The sequence below is a fragment of the Scyliorhinus torazame genome, chromosome 3 (assembly GCF_047496885.1).
Source record: "Scyliorhinus torazame isolate Kashiwa2021f chromosome 3, sScyTor2.1, whole genome shotgun sequence".
In the NCBI taxonomy this organism is placed as follows: Eukaryota; Metazoa; Chordata; class Chondrichthyes; order Carcharhiniformes; family Scyliorhinidae; genus Scyliorhinus; species Scyliorhinus torazame.
In genome coordinates, this window is record NC_092709.1 from 359860489 (window position 1) to 359876732 (window position 16244).

Sequence of the window (16244 nt, forward strand, 5' to 3'; positions counted from 1 at the left end):
GACACGTTATCATGGTGGGTATCCCCGTGCCCACATACACATTATCATGGTGCATATCCGCATGCCCACAGACACGTTATCATGGTACATATCCCCGTGCCCACAGACACATTATCATGGTGCGTATCCCCGTGCCCACAGACACATTATCATGGTGCGTATCCCCGTGACCACAGACACGTTAACATGGTGCATATCCCGGTGCCCACCGACACGTTATCATGGTGCGTATCTCCGTGCCCACAGACACGTTATCATGGTCCATATCCCCGTGCCCACAGACACGTTATCATGGTGCGTATCGCCGTGCCCACAGACACGTTATCATGGTGCGTATCCCCGTGCCCACAGACACGTTATCATGGTGCATATCCCCGTGCCCACAGAAATGTTATCATGGTGCGTATCACCGTGCCCACAGACACGTTATCATGGTGCATAGCCCCGTGCCCACAGACACGTTATCATGTTGCGTATCCCCGTGCCCACAGACACGTTATCATGGTGCATATCCCCGTGCCCACAGGCACGTTATCATGGTGCATATCCGCATGCCCACAGACACGTTATCATGGTGCATATCCCCGTGCCCACAGACACATTATCATGGTGCGTATCCCCGTGCCCACAGACACATTATCATGGTGCGTATGCCCGTGCCCACAGGCACGTTAACATGGTGCATATCCCGGTGCCCACCGACACGTTATCATGGTGCGTATCCCCGTGCCCACAGACACGTTATCATGGTGCATATCCCCGTGCCCACAGACACGTTATCATGGGGCGTATCCCCGTGGCCACAGACACGTTATCATGGTGCATATCCGCATGCCCACAGACAAGTTATCATGGTGCGTATTCCTGTGCCCAAAGACACGTTATCATGGTCCGTATCCCCGTGCCCACAGACACGTTGTCATGGTGCGTATCCCCGTGCCCACAGACACGTTATCATGGTGCATATCCCCGTGCCCACAGACACGTTATCATGGTGCGTATCCCCGTGCCCACAGACACGTTATCATGATGCATATCCCCGTGCCCACAGACACGTTATCATGGTGCGTATCCCCGTGCCCACAGACACGTTATCATGGTGCATATCCGTATGCCCACAGACACATTATCATGGTGCGTATCCCCGTGCCCACAGGCACGTTATCATGGTGCGTATCCCCGTGCCCACAGACACGTTATCATGGTGCGTATCCCCGTGCCCTCAGACACGTTATCATGGTGCGTATCCCCGTGCCCACAGACACGTTATCATGGTGCGTATCCCCGTGCCCACAGGCACGTTATCATGGTGCATATCCCCGTGCCCACAGACACGTTATCATGGTGCGTATCCCCGTGCCCACAGACACGTTATCATGGTGCATATCCCCGTGCCCACAGACACGTTATCATGGTGCGTATCCCCGTGCCCACAGGCACGTTATCATGGTGCATATCCCCGTGCCCACAGACACGTTATCATGGTGCGTATCCCCGTGCCCACAGACACGTTATCATGGTGCATATCCCCGTGCCCACAGACACGTTATCATGGTGCGTATCCCCGTGCCCACAGACACGTTATCATGGTGCATATCCGTATGCCCACAGACACGTTATCATGGTGCATATCCCCGTGCCCACAGACGGATTCTCATGGTAAGTATCCCCGTGCCCACAGACACGTTATCATGGTGCGTATCCCCGTGCCCACAGACACGTTATCATGGTGCATATCCCCATGCCCACAGACACGTTATCATGGTGCATATCCCCGTGCCCACAGACACGTTATCATGGTGCATAGCCCCGTGCCCACAGGCATGTTATCATGGTGCGTATCCCCGTGCCCTCAGACACGTTATAATGGTGCATATCCCCGTGCCCACAGACACGTGATCATGGTGGGCATCCCCGTGCCCACACACATGTTATCATGGTGCGTAGCCCCGTGCCCACAGACACGTTATCTTGGTGCATATCCCCGTGCCCACAGACACGTTATCATGGTGCGTATCCCCGTGCCCTCAGACACGGTATAATGGTGCATATCAGCATGCCCACAGACACGTTATCATGGTGCGTATCCCCGTGCCCACAGACACGTTATCATGGTGCATATCCGTATGCCCACAGACACGTTATCATGGTGCATATCCCCGTGCCCACAGACACGTTATCATGGTGCGTATCCCCGTGCCCACAGACACGTTATCATGGTGCATATCCGTATGCCCACAGACACGTTATCATGGTGCATATCCCCGTGCCCACAGACGGATTCTCATGGTAAGTATCCCCGTGCCCACAGACACGTTATCATGGTGCGTATCCCCGTGCCCACAGACACGTTATCATGGTGCATATCCCCATGCCCACAGACACGTTATCATGGTGCATATCCCCGTGCCCACAGACACGTTATCATGGTGCATAGCCCCGTGCCCACAGGCATGTTATCATGGTGCGTATCCCCGTGCCCTCAGACACGTTATAATGGTGCATATCCCCGTGCCCACAGACACATGATCATGGTGGGCATCCCCGTGCCCACACACATGTTATCATGGTGCGTAGCCCCGTGCCCACAGACACGTTATCTTGGTGCATATCCCCGTGCCCACAGACACGTTATCATGGTGCGTATCCCCGTGCCCTCAGACACGGTATAATGGTGCATATCAGCATGCCCACAGACAAGTTATCATGGTGCGTATTCCCGTGCCCACAGACACGTTATCATGGTGCATATCCCCGTGCCCACAGACACGTTATCATGGTGCGTATCCCCGTGCCCACAGACACGTTATCATGGTGCGTATCCCCGTGCCCACAGACACGTTATCATGGTGCGTATCCCCATGCCCACGGACACGTTATCATGGTGCATATCCCCGTGCCCACAGACACGTTATCATGGTGCGTATCCCCGTGCCCACAGACACGTTATCATGGTGCATATCCGTATGCCCACAGACACGTTATCATGGTGCGTATTCCCGTGCCCACAGACACGTTATCATGGTGCATATCCCCGTGCCCACAGACACGTTATCATGGTACGTATCCCCGTGCCCACAGACACGTTATCATGGTGGTAATGCCCGTGCCCACAGACACGTTATCATGGTGCATATCCCCTTGCCCACAGACACGTTATCATGGTGCATATCCCCGTGCCCACAGACACGTTATCATGGTGCGTATCCCCGTGCCCACAGACACGTTATCATGGTGCGTATCCCCGTGCCCACAGACACGTTATCATGGTGCATATCCCCGTGCCCACACACACGTGATCATGGTGCGTATCCCAGTGCCCACAGACACGTTATCATGGTGCATAGCCCCGTGCCCACAGACATGTTATCATGGTGCGTATCCCCGTGCCCTCAGACACGTTATCATGGTGCATATCCCCGTGCCCACAGACACGTGATCATGGTGGGCATCCCCGTGCCCACAGACATGTCATCATGGTGCATATCCCCGTGCCCACAGACACGTTATCATGGTGCGTATCTCCGTGCCCACAGACACGTTATCATGGTGCATATCCCCGTGCCCACAGACACGTTATCATGGTGGGTATCCCCGTGCCCACAGACACATTATCATTGTGCATATCCGCATGCCCACAGGCACGTTATCATGGTGCACATCCCCGTGCCCACAGACACATTATCATGGTGCGTATCCCCGTGCCCACAGACACGTTAACATCGTGCATATCCCGGTGCCCACCGACACGTTACCATGGTGCGTCTCTCCGTGCCCACAGACACGTTATCATGGTCCATATCCCCGTGCCCACAGACACGTTATCATGGTGCGCATCCCCGTGCCCACAGACACGTTATCATTGTGCATATCCGCATGCCCACAGACACGTTACCATGGTGCATATCCCCGTGCCCACAGACACGTTATCATGGTCCATATCCCCGTGCCCACAGACACGTTATCATGGTGCGTCTCGCCGTGCCCACAGACACGTTATCATGGTGCGTATCCCCGTGCCCACAGACACGTTATCATGGTGCATATCCCCGTGCCCACAGAAATGTTATCATGGTGCGTATCACCGTGCCCACAGACACGTTATCATGGTGCATAGCCCCGTGCCCACAGACACGTTATCATGTTGCGTATCCCCGTGCCCACAGACACGTTATCATGGTGCATATCCCCGTGCCCACAGGCACGTTATCATGGTGCATATCCGCATGCCCACAGACACGTTATCATGGTGCATATCCCGGTGCCCACCGACACGTTATCATGGTGCGTATCCCCGTGCCCACAGACACGTTATCATGGTGCATATCCCCGTGCCCACAGACACGTTATCATGGGGCGTATCCCCGTGGCCACAGACACGTTATCATGGTGCATATCCGCATGCCCACAGACAAGTTATCATGGTGCGTATTCCCGTGCCCACAGACACGTTATCATGGTGCATATCCCCGTGCCCACAGACACGTTATCATGGTGCGTATCCCCGTGCCCACAGACACGTTGTCATGGTGCGTATCCCCGTGCCCACAGACACGTTATCATGGTGCATATCCCCGTGCCCACAGACACGTTATCATGGTGCGTATCCCCGTGCCCACAGACACGTTATCATGATGCATATCCCCGTGCCCACAGACACGTTATCATGGTGCGTATCCCCGTGCCCACAGACACGTTATCATGGTGCATATCCGTATGCCCACAGACACATTATCATGGTGCGTATCCCCGTGCCCACAGGCACGTTATCATGGTGCGTATCCCCGTGCCCACAGACACGTTATCATGGTGCGTATCCCCGTGCCCTCAGACACGTTATCATGGTGCGTATCCCCGTGCCCACAGACACGTTATCATGGTGCGTATCCCCGTGCCCACAGGCACGTTATCATGGTGCATATCCCCGTGCCCACAGACACGTTATCATGGTGCGTATCCCCGGGCCCACAGACACGTTATCATGGTGCATATCCCCGTGCCCACAGACACGTTATCATGGTGCGTATCCCCGTGCCCACAGGCACGTTATCATGGTGCATATCCCCGTGCCCACAGACACGTTATCATGGTGCGTATCCCCGTGCCCACAGACACGTTATCATGGTGCATATCCCCGTGCCCACAGACACGTTATCATGGTGCGTATCCCCGTGCCCACAGACACGTTATCATGGTGCATATCCGTATGCCCACAGACACGTTATCATGGTGCATATCCCCGTGCCCACAGACGGATTCTCATGGTGCGTATCCCCGTGCCCAAAGACACGTTATCATGGTGCGTATCCCCGTGCCCACAGACACGTTATCATGGTGCATATCCCCATGCCCACAGACACGTTATCATGGTGCGTATCCCCGTGCCCAAAGACACGTTATCATGGTGCGTATCCCCGTGCGCACAGACACGTTATCATGGTGCATATCCCCATGCCCACAGACACGTTATCATGGTGCATATCCCCGTGCCCACAGACACGTTATCATGGTGCATAGCCCCGTGCCCACAGACACGTTATCATGGTGCGTATCCCCGTGCCCTCAGACACGGTATAATGGTGCATATCAGCATGCCCACAGACAAGTTATCATGGTGCGTATTCCCGTGCCCACAGACACGTTATCATGGTGCATATCCCCGTGCCCACAGACACGTTATCATGGTGCGTATCCCCGTGCCCACAGGCACGTTATCATGGTGCATATCCGCATGCCCACAGACACGTTATCATGGTGCATATCCCCGTGCCCACAGACACATTATCATGGTGCGTATCCCCGTGCCCACAGACACATTATCATGGTGCGTATGCCCGTGCCCACAGGCACGTTAACATGGTGCATATCCCGGTGCCCACCGACACGTTATCATGGTGCGTATCCCCGTGCCCACAGACACGTTATCATGGTGCATATCCCCGTGCCCACAGACACGTTATCATGGGGCGTATCCCCGTGGCCACAGACACGTTATCATGGTGCATATCCGCATGCCCACAGACAAGTTATCATGGTGCGTATTCCCGTGCCCAAAGACACGTTATCATGGTGCATATCCCTGTGCCCACAGACACGTTATCATGGTCCGTATCCCCGTGCCCACAGACACGTTGTCATGGTGCGTATCCCCGTGCCCACAGACACGTTATCATGGTGCATATCCCCGTGCCCACAGACACGTTATCATGGTGCGTATCCCCGTGCCCACAGACACGTTATCATGATGCATATCCCCGTGCCCACAGACACGTTATCATGGTGCGTATCCCCGTGCCCACAGACACGTTATCATGGTGCATATCCGTATGCCCACAGACACATTATCATGGTGCGTATCCCCGTGCCCACAGGCACGTTATCATGGTGCGTATCCCCGTGCCCACAGACACGTTATCATGGTGCGTATCCCCGTGCCCTCAGACACGTTATCATGGTGCGTATCCCCGTGCCCACAGACACGTTATCATGGTGCGTATCCCCGTGCCCACAGGCACGTTATCATGGTGCATATCCCCGTGCCCACAGACACGTTATCATGGTGCGTATCCCCGTGCCCACAGACACGTTATCATGGTGCATATCCCCGTGCCCACAGACACGTTATCATGGTGCGTATCCCCGTGCCGACAGGCACGTTATCATGGTGCATATCCCCGTGCCCACAGACTCGTTATCATGGTGCGTATCCCCGTGCCCACAGACACGTTATCATGGTGCATATCCCCGTGCCCACAGACACGTTATCATGGTGCGTATCCCCGTGCCCACAGACACGTTATCATGGTGCATATCCGTATGCCCACAGACACGTTATCATGGTGCATATCCCCGTGCCCACAGACGGATTCTCATGGTAAGTATCCCCGTGCCCACAGACACGTTATCATGGTGCGTATCCCCGTGCCCACAGACACGTTATCATGGTGCATATCCCCATGCCCACAGACACGTTATCATGGTGCATATCCCCGTGCCCACAGACACGTTATCATGGTGCATAGCCCCGTGCCCACAGGCATGTTATCATGGTGCGTATCCCCGTGCCCTCAGACACGTTATAATGGTGCATATCCCCGTGCCCACAGACACGTGATCATGGTGGGCATCCCCGTGCCCACACACATGTTATCATGGTGCGTAGCCCCGTGCCCACAGACACGTTATCATGGTGCATATCCCCGTGCCCACAGACACGTTATCATGGTGCGTATCCCCGTGCCCTCAGACACGGTATAATGGTGCATATCAGCATGCCCACAGACAAGTTATCATGGTGCGTATTCCCGTGCCCACAGACACGTTATCATGGTGCATATCCCCGTGCCCACAGACACGTTATCATGGTGCGTATCCCCGTGCCCACAGACACGTTATCATGGTGCGTATCCCCGTGCCCACAGACACGTTATCATGGTGCGTATCCCCATGCCCACGGACACGTTATCATGGTGCATATCCCCGTGCCCACAGACACGTTATCATGGTGCGTATCCCCGTGCCCACAGACACGTTATCATGGTGCATATCCGTATGCCCACAGACACGTTATCATGGTGCGTATTCCCGTGCCCACAGACACGTTATCATGGTGCATATCCCCGTGCCCACAGACACGTTATCATGGTACGTATCCCCGTGCCCACAGACACGTTATCATGGTGGTAATGCCCGTGCCCACAGACACGTTATCATGGTGCATATCCCCTTGCCCACAGACACGTTATCATGGTGCATATCCCCGTGCCCACAGACACGTTATCATGGTGCGTATCCCCGTGCCCACAGACACGTTATCATGGTGCGTATCCCCGTGCCCACAGACACGTTATCATGGTGCATATCCCCGTGCCCACACACACGTGATCATGGTGCGTATCCCAGTGCCCACAGACACGTTATCATGGTGCATAGCCCCGTGCCCACAGACATGTTATCATGGTGCGTATCCCCGTGCCCTCAGACACGTTATCATGGTGCATATCCCCGTGCCCACAGACACGTGATCATGGTGGGCATCCCCGTGCCCACAGACATGTCATCATGGTGCATATCCCCGTGCCCACAGACACGTTATCATGGTGCGTATCTCCGTGCCCACAGACACGTTATCATGGTGCATATCCCCGTGCCCACAGACACGTTATCATGGTGGGTATCCCCGTGCCCACAGACACATTATCATTGTGCATATCCGCATGCCCACAGGCACGTTATCATGGTGCACATCCCCGTGCCCACAGACACATTATCATGGTGCGTATCCCCGTGCCCACAGACACGTTAACATCGTGCATATCCCGGTGCCCACCGACACGTTACCATGGTGCGACTCTCCGTGCCCACAGACACGTTATCATGGTCCATATCCCCGTGCCCACAGACACGTTATCATGGTGCGCATCCCCGTTCCCACAGACACGTTATCATTGTGCATATCCGCATGCCCACAGACACGTTACCATGGTGCATATCCCCGTGCCCACAGGCACGTTATCATGGTCCATATCCCCGTGCCCACAGACACGTTATCATGGTGCGTATCGCCGTGCCCACAGACACGTTATCATGGTGCGTATCCCCGTGCCCACAGACACGTTATCATGGTGCATATCCCCGTGCCCACAGAAATGTTATCATGGTGCGTATCACCGTGCCCACAGACACGTTATCATGGTGCATAGCCCCGTGCCCACAGACACGTTATCATGTTGCGTATGCCCGTGCCCACAGACACGTTATCATGGTGCATATCCCCGTGCCCACAGGCACGTTATCATGGTGCATATCCGCATGCCCACAGACACGTTATCATGGTGCATATCCCGGTGCCCACTGACACGTTATCATGGTGCGTATCCCCGTGCCCACAGACACGTTATCATGGTGCATATCCCCGTGCCCACAGACACGTTATCATGGGGCGTATCCCCGTGGCCACAGACACGTTATCATGGTGCATATCCGCATGCCCACAGACAAGTTATCATGGTGCGTATTCCCGTGCCCACAGACACGTTATCATGGTGCATATCCCCGTGCCCACAGACACGTTATCATGGTGCGTATCCCCGTGCCCACAGACACGTTGTCATGGTGCGTATCCCCGTGCCCACAGACACGTTATCATGGTGCATATCCCCGTGCCCACAGACACGTTATCATGGTGCGTATCCCCGTGCCCACAGACACGTTATCATGATGCATATCCCCGTGCCCACAGACACGTTATCATGGTGCGTATCCCCGTGCCCACAGACACGTTATCATGGTGCATATCCGTATGCCCACAGACACATTATCATGGTGCGTATCCCCGTGCCCACAGGCACGTTATCATGGTGCGTATCCCCGTGCCCACAGACACGTTATCATGGTGCGTATCCCCGTGCCCTCAGACACGTTATCATGGTGCGTATCCCCGTGCCCACAGACACGTTATCATGGTGCGTATCCCCGTGCCCACAGGCACGTTATCATGGTGCATATCCCCGTGCCCACAGACACGTTATCATGGTGCGTATCCCCGGGCCCACAGACACGTTATCATGGTGCATATCCCCGTGCCCACAGACACGTTATCATGGTGCGTATCCCCGTGCCCACAGGCACGTTATCATGGTGCATATCCCCGTGCCCACAGACACGTTATCATGGTGCGTATCCCCGTGCCCACAGACACGTTATCATGGTGCATATCCCCGTGCCCACAGACACGTTATCATGGTGCGTATCCCCGTGCCCACAGACACGTTATCATGGTGCATATCCGTATGCCCACAGACACGTTATCATGGTGCATATCCCCGTGCCCACAGACGGATTCTCATGGTAAGTATCCCCGTGCCCACAGACACGTTATCATGGTGCGTATCCCCGTGCCCACAGACACGTTATCATGGTGCATATCCCCATGCCCACAGACACGTTATCATGGTGCATATCCCCGTGCCCACAGACACGTTATCATGGTGCATATCCCCATGCCCACAGACACGTTATCATGGTGCATATCCCCGTGCCCACAGACACGTTATCATGGTGCATAGCCCCGTGCCCACAGACACGTTATCATGGTGCGTATCCCCGTGCCCTCAGACACGGTATAATGGTGCATATCAGCATGCCCACAGACAAGTTATCATGGTGCGTATTCCCGTGCCCACAGACACGTTATCATGGTGCATATCCCCGTGCCCACAGACACGTTATCATGGTGCGTATCCCCGTGCCCACAGGCACGTTATCATGGTGCATATCCGCATGCCCACAGACACGTTATCATGGTGCATATCCCCGTGCCCACAGACACATTATCATGGTGCGTATCCCCGTGCCCACAGACACATTATCATGGTGCGTATGCCCGTGCCCACAGGCACGTTAACATGGTGCATATCCCGGTGCCCACCGACACGTTATCATGGTGCGTATCCCCGTGCCCACAGACACGTTATCATGGTGCATATCCCCGTGCCCACAGAAACGTTATCATGGGGCGTATCCCCGTGGCCACAGACACGTTATCATGGTGCATATCCGCATGCCCACAGACAAGTTATCATGGTGCGTATTCCCGTGCCCAAAGACACGTTATCATGGTGCATATCCCTGTGCCCACAGACACGTTATCATGGTCCGTATCCCCGTGCCCACAGATACGTTGACATGGTGCGTATCCCCGTGCCCACAGACACGTTATCATGGTGCATATCCCCGTGCCCACAGACACGTTATCATGGTGCGTATCCCCGTGCCCACAGACACGTTATCATGATGCATATCCCCGTGCCCACAGACACGTTATCATGGTGCGTATCCCCGTGCCCACAGACACGTTATCATGGTGCATATCCGTATGCCCACAGACACATTATCATGGTGCGTATCCCCGTGCCCACAGGCACGTTATCATGGTGCGTATCCCCGTGCCCACAGACACGTTATCATGGTGCGTATCCCCGTGCCCACAGGCACGTTATCATGGTGCATATCCCCGTGCCCACAGACACGTTATCATGGTGCGTATCCCCGTGCCCACAGACACGTTATCATGGTGCATATCCCCGTGCCCACAGACACGTTATCATGGTGCGTATCCCCGTGCCCACAGGCACGTTATCATGGTGCATATCCCCGTGCCCACAGACACGTTATCATGGTGCGTATCCCCGTGCCCACAGACACGTTATCATGCTGCATATCCCCGTGCCCACAGACACGTTATCATGGTGCGTATCCCCGTGCCCACAGACACGTTATCATGGTGCATATCCGTATGCCCACAGACACGTTATCATGGTGCATATCCCCGTGCCCACAGACGGATTCTCATGGTAAGTATCCCCGTGCCCACAGACACGTTATCATGGTGCGTATCCCCGTGCCCACAGACACGTTATCATGGTGCATATCCCCATGCCCACAGACACGTTATCATGGTGCATATCCCCGTGCCCACAGACACGTTATCATGGTGCATAGCCCCGTGCCCACAGGCATGTTATCATGGTGCGTATCCCCGTGCCCTCAGACACGTTATAATGGTGCATATCCCCGTGCCCACAGGCACGTGATCATGGTGGGCATCCCCGTTCCCACACACATGTTATCATGGTGCGTAGCCCCGTGCCCACAGACACGTTATCATGGTGCATATCCCCGTGCCCACAGACACGTTATCATGGTGCGTATCCCCGTGCCCTCAGACACGGTATAATGGTGCATATCAGCATGCCCACAGACAAGTTATCATGGTGCGTATTCCCGTGCCCACAGACACGTTATCATGGTGCATATCCCCGTGCCCACAGACACGTTATCATGGTGCGTATCCCCGTGCCCACAGACACGTTATCATGGTGCGTATCCCCGTGCCCACAGACACGTTATCATGGTGCGTATCCCCATGCCCACGGACACGTTATCATGGTGCATATCCCCGTGCCCACAGACACGTTATCATGGTGCGTATCCCCGTGCCCACAGACACGTTATCATGGTGCATATCCGTATGCCCACAGACACGTTATCATGGTGCGTATTCCCGTGCCCACAGACACGTTATCATGGTGCATATCCCCGTGCCCACAGACACGTTATCATGGTACGTATCCCCGTGCCCACAGACACGTTATCATGGTGGTAATGCCCGTGCCCACAGACACGTTATCATGGTGCATATCCCCTTGCCCACAGACACGTTATCATGGTGCATATCCCCGTGCCCACAGACACGTTATCATGGTGCGTATCCCCGTGCCCACAGACACGTTATCATGGTGCGTATCCCCGTGCCCACAGACACGTTATCATGGTGCATATCCCCGTGCCCACACACACGTGATCATGGTGCGTATCCCAGTGCCCACAGACACGTTATCATGGTGCATAGCCCCGTGCCCACAGACATGTTATCATGGTGCGTATCCCCGTGCCCTCAGACACGTTATCATGGTGCATATCCCCGTGCCCACAGACACGTGATCATGGTGGGCATCCCCGTGCCCACAGACATGTCATCATGGTGCATATCCCCGTGCCCACAGACACGTTATCATGGTGCGTATCTCCGTGCCCACAGACACGTTATCATGGTGCATATCCCCGTGCCCACAGACACGTTATCATGGTGGGTATCCCCGTGCCCACAGACACATTATCATTGTGCATATCCGCATGCCCACAGGCACGTTATCATGGTGCACATCCCCGTGCCCACAGACACGTTATCATGGTGCGCATCCCCGTGCCCACAGACACGTTATCATTGTGCATATCCGCATGCCCACAGACACGTTACCATGGTGCATATCCCCGTGCCCACAGACACGTTATCATGGTCCATATCCCCGTGCCCACAGACACGTTATCATGGTGCGTATCGCCGTGCCCACAGACACGTTATCATGGTGCGTATCCCCGTGCCCACAGACACGTTATCATGGTGCATATCCCCGTGCCCACAGAAATGTTATCATGGTGCGTATCACCGTGCCCACAGACACGTTATCATGGTGCATAGCCCCGTGCCCACAGACACGTTATCATGTTGCGTATCCCCGTGCCCACAGACACGTTATCATGGTGCATATCCCCGTGCCCACAGGCACGTTATCATGGTGCATATCCGCATGCCCACAGACACGTTATCATGGTGCATATCCCGGTGCCCACCGACACGTTATCATGGTGCGTATCCCCGTGCCCACAGACACGTTATCATGGTGCATATCCCCGTGCCCACAGACACGTTATCATGGGGCGTATCCCCGTGGCCACAGACACGTTATCATGGTGCATATCCGCATGCCCACAGACAAGTTATCATGGTGCGTATTCCCGTGCCCACAGACACGTTATCATGGTGCATATCCCCGTGCCCACAGACACGTTATCATGGTGCGTATCCCCGTGCCCACAGACACGTTGTCATGGTGCGTATCCCCGTGCCCACAGACACGTTATCATGGTGCATATCCCCGTGCCCACAGACACGTTATCATGGTGCGTATCCCCGTGCCCACAGACACGTTATCATGATGCATATCCCCGTGCCCACAGACACGTTATCATGGTGCGTATCCCCGTGCCCACAGACACGTTATCATGGTGCATATCCGTATGCCCACAGACACATTATCATGGTGCGTATCCCCGTGCCCACAGGCACGTTATCATGGTGCGTATCCCCGTGCCCACAGACACGTTATCATGGTGCGTATCCCCGTGCCCTCAGACACGTTATCATGGTGCGTATCCCCGTGCCCACAGACACGTTATCATGGTGCGTATCCCCGTGCCCACAGGCACGTTATCATGGTGCATATCCCCGTGCCCACAGACACGTTATCATGGTGCGTATCCCCGGGCCCACAGACACGTTATCATGGTGCATATCCCCGTGCCCACAGACACGTTATCATGGTGCGTATCCCCGTGCCCACAGGCACGTTATCATGGTGCATATCCCCGTGCCCACAGACACGTTATCATGGTGCGTATCCCCGTGCCCACAGACACGTTATCATGGTGCATATCCCCGTGCCCACAGACACGTTATCATGGTGCGTATCCCCGTGCCCACAGACACGTTATCATGGTGCATATCCGTATGCCCACAGACACGTTATCATGGTGCATATCCCCGTGCCCACAGACGGATTCTCATGGTGCGTATCCCCGTGCCCAAAGACACGTTATCATGGTGCGTATCCCCGTGCCCACAGACACGTTATCATGGTGCATATCCCCATGCCCACAGACACGTTACCATGGTGCGTATCCCCGTGCCCAAAGACACGTTATCATGGTGCGTATCCCCGTGCCCACAGACACGTTATCATGGTGCATATCCCCATGCCCACAGACACGTTATCATGGTGCATATCCCCGTGCCCACAGACACGTTATCATGGTGCATAGCCCCGTGCCCACAGACACGTTATCATGGTGCGTATCCCCGTGCCCTCAGACACGGTATAATGGTGCATATCAGCATGCCCACAGACAAGTTATCATGGTGCGTATTCCCGTGCCCACAGACACGTTATCATGGTGCATATCCCCGTGCCCACAGACACGTTATCATGGTGCGTATCCCCGTGCCCACAGACACGTTATCATGGTGCGTATCCCCGTGCCCACAGACACGTTATCATGGTGCGTATCCCCATGCCCACGGACACGTTATCATGGTGCATATCCCCGTGCCCACAGACACGTTATCATGGTGCATATCCGTATGCCCACAGACACGTTATCATGGTGCGTATTCCCGTGCCCACAGACACGTTATCATGGTGCATATCCCCGTGCCCACAGACACGTTATCATGGTACGTATCCCCGTGCCCACAGACACGTTAACATGGTGGTAATGCCCGTCCCCACAGACACGTTATCATGGTGCATATCCCCTTGCCCACAGACACGTTATCATGGTGCATATCCCCGTGCCCACAGACACGTTATCATGGTGCGTATCCCCGTGCCCACAGACACGTTATCATGGTGCGTATCCCCGTGCCCACAGACACGTTATCATGGTGCATATCCCCGTGCCCACACACACGTGATCATGGTGCGTATCCCAGTGCCCACAGACACGTTATCATGGTGCATAGCCCCGTGCCCACAGACATGTTATCATGGTGCGTATCCCCGTGCCCTCAGACACGTTATCATGGTGCATATCCCCGTGCCCACAGACACGTGATCATGGTGGGCATCCCCGTGCCCACAGACATGTCATCATGGTGCATATCCCCGTGCCCACAGACACGTTATCATGGTGCGTATCTCCGTGCCCACAGACACGTTATCATGGTGCATATCCCCGTGCCCACAGACACGTTATCATGGTGGGTATCCCCGTGCCCACAGACACATTATCATTGTGCATATCCGCATGCCCACAGGCACGTTATCATGGTGCACATCCCCGTGCCCACAGACACATTATCATGGTGCGTATCCCCGTGCCCACAGACACGTTAACATCGTGCATATCCCGGTGCCCACCGACACGTTACCATGGTGCGTCTCTCCGTGCCCACAGACACGTTATCATGGTCCATATCCCCGTGCCCACAGACACGTTATCATGGTGCGCATCCCCGTGCCCACAGACACGTTATCATTGTGCATATCCGCATGCCCACAGACACGTTACCATGGTGCATATCCCCGTGCCCACAGACACGTTATCATGGTCCATATCCCCGTGCCCACAGACACGTTATCATGGTGCGTATCGCCGTGCCCACAGACACGTTATCATGGTGCGTATCCCCGTGCCCACAGACACGTTATCATGGTGCATATCCCCGTGCCCACAGAAATGTTATCATGGTGCGTATCACCGTGCCCACAGACACGTTATCATGGTGCATAGCCCCGTGCCCACAGACACGTTATCATGGTGCGTATCCCCGTGCCCACAGACACGTTATCATGGTGCATATCCCCATGCCCACAGACACGTTACCATGGTGCGTATCCCCGTGCCCAAAGACACGTTATCATGGTGCGTATCCCCGTGCCCACAGACACGTTATCATGGTGCATATCCCCATGCCCACAGACACGTTATCATGGTGCATATCCCCGTGCCCACAGACACGTTATCATGGTGCATAGCCCCGTGCCCACAGACACGTTATCATGGTGCGTATCCCCGTGCCCTCAGACACGGTATAATGGTGCATATCAGCATGCCCACAGACA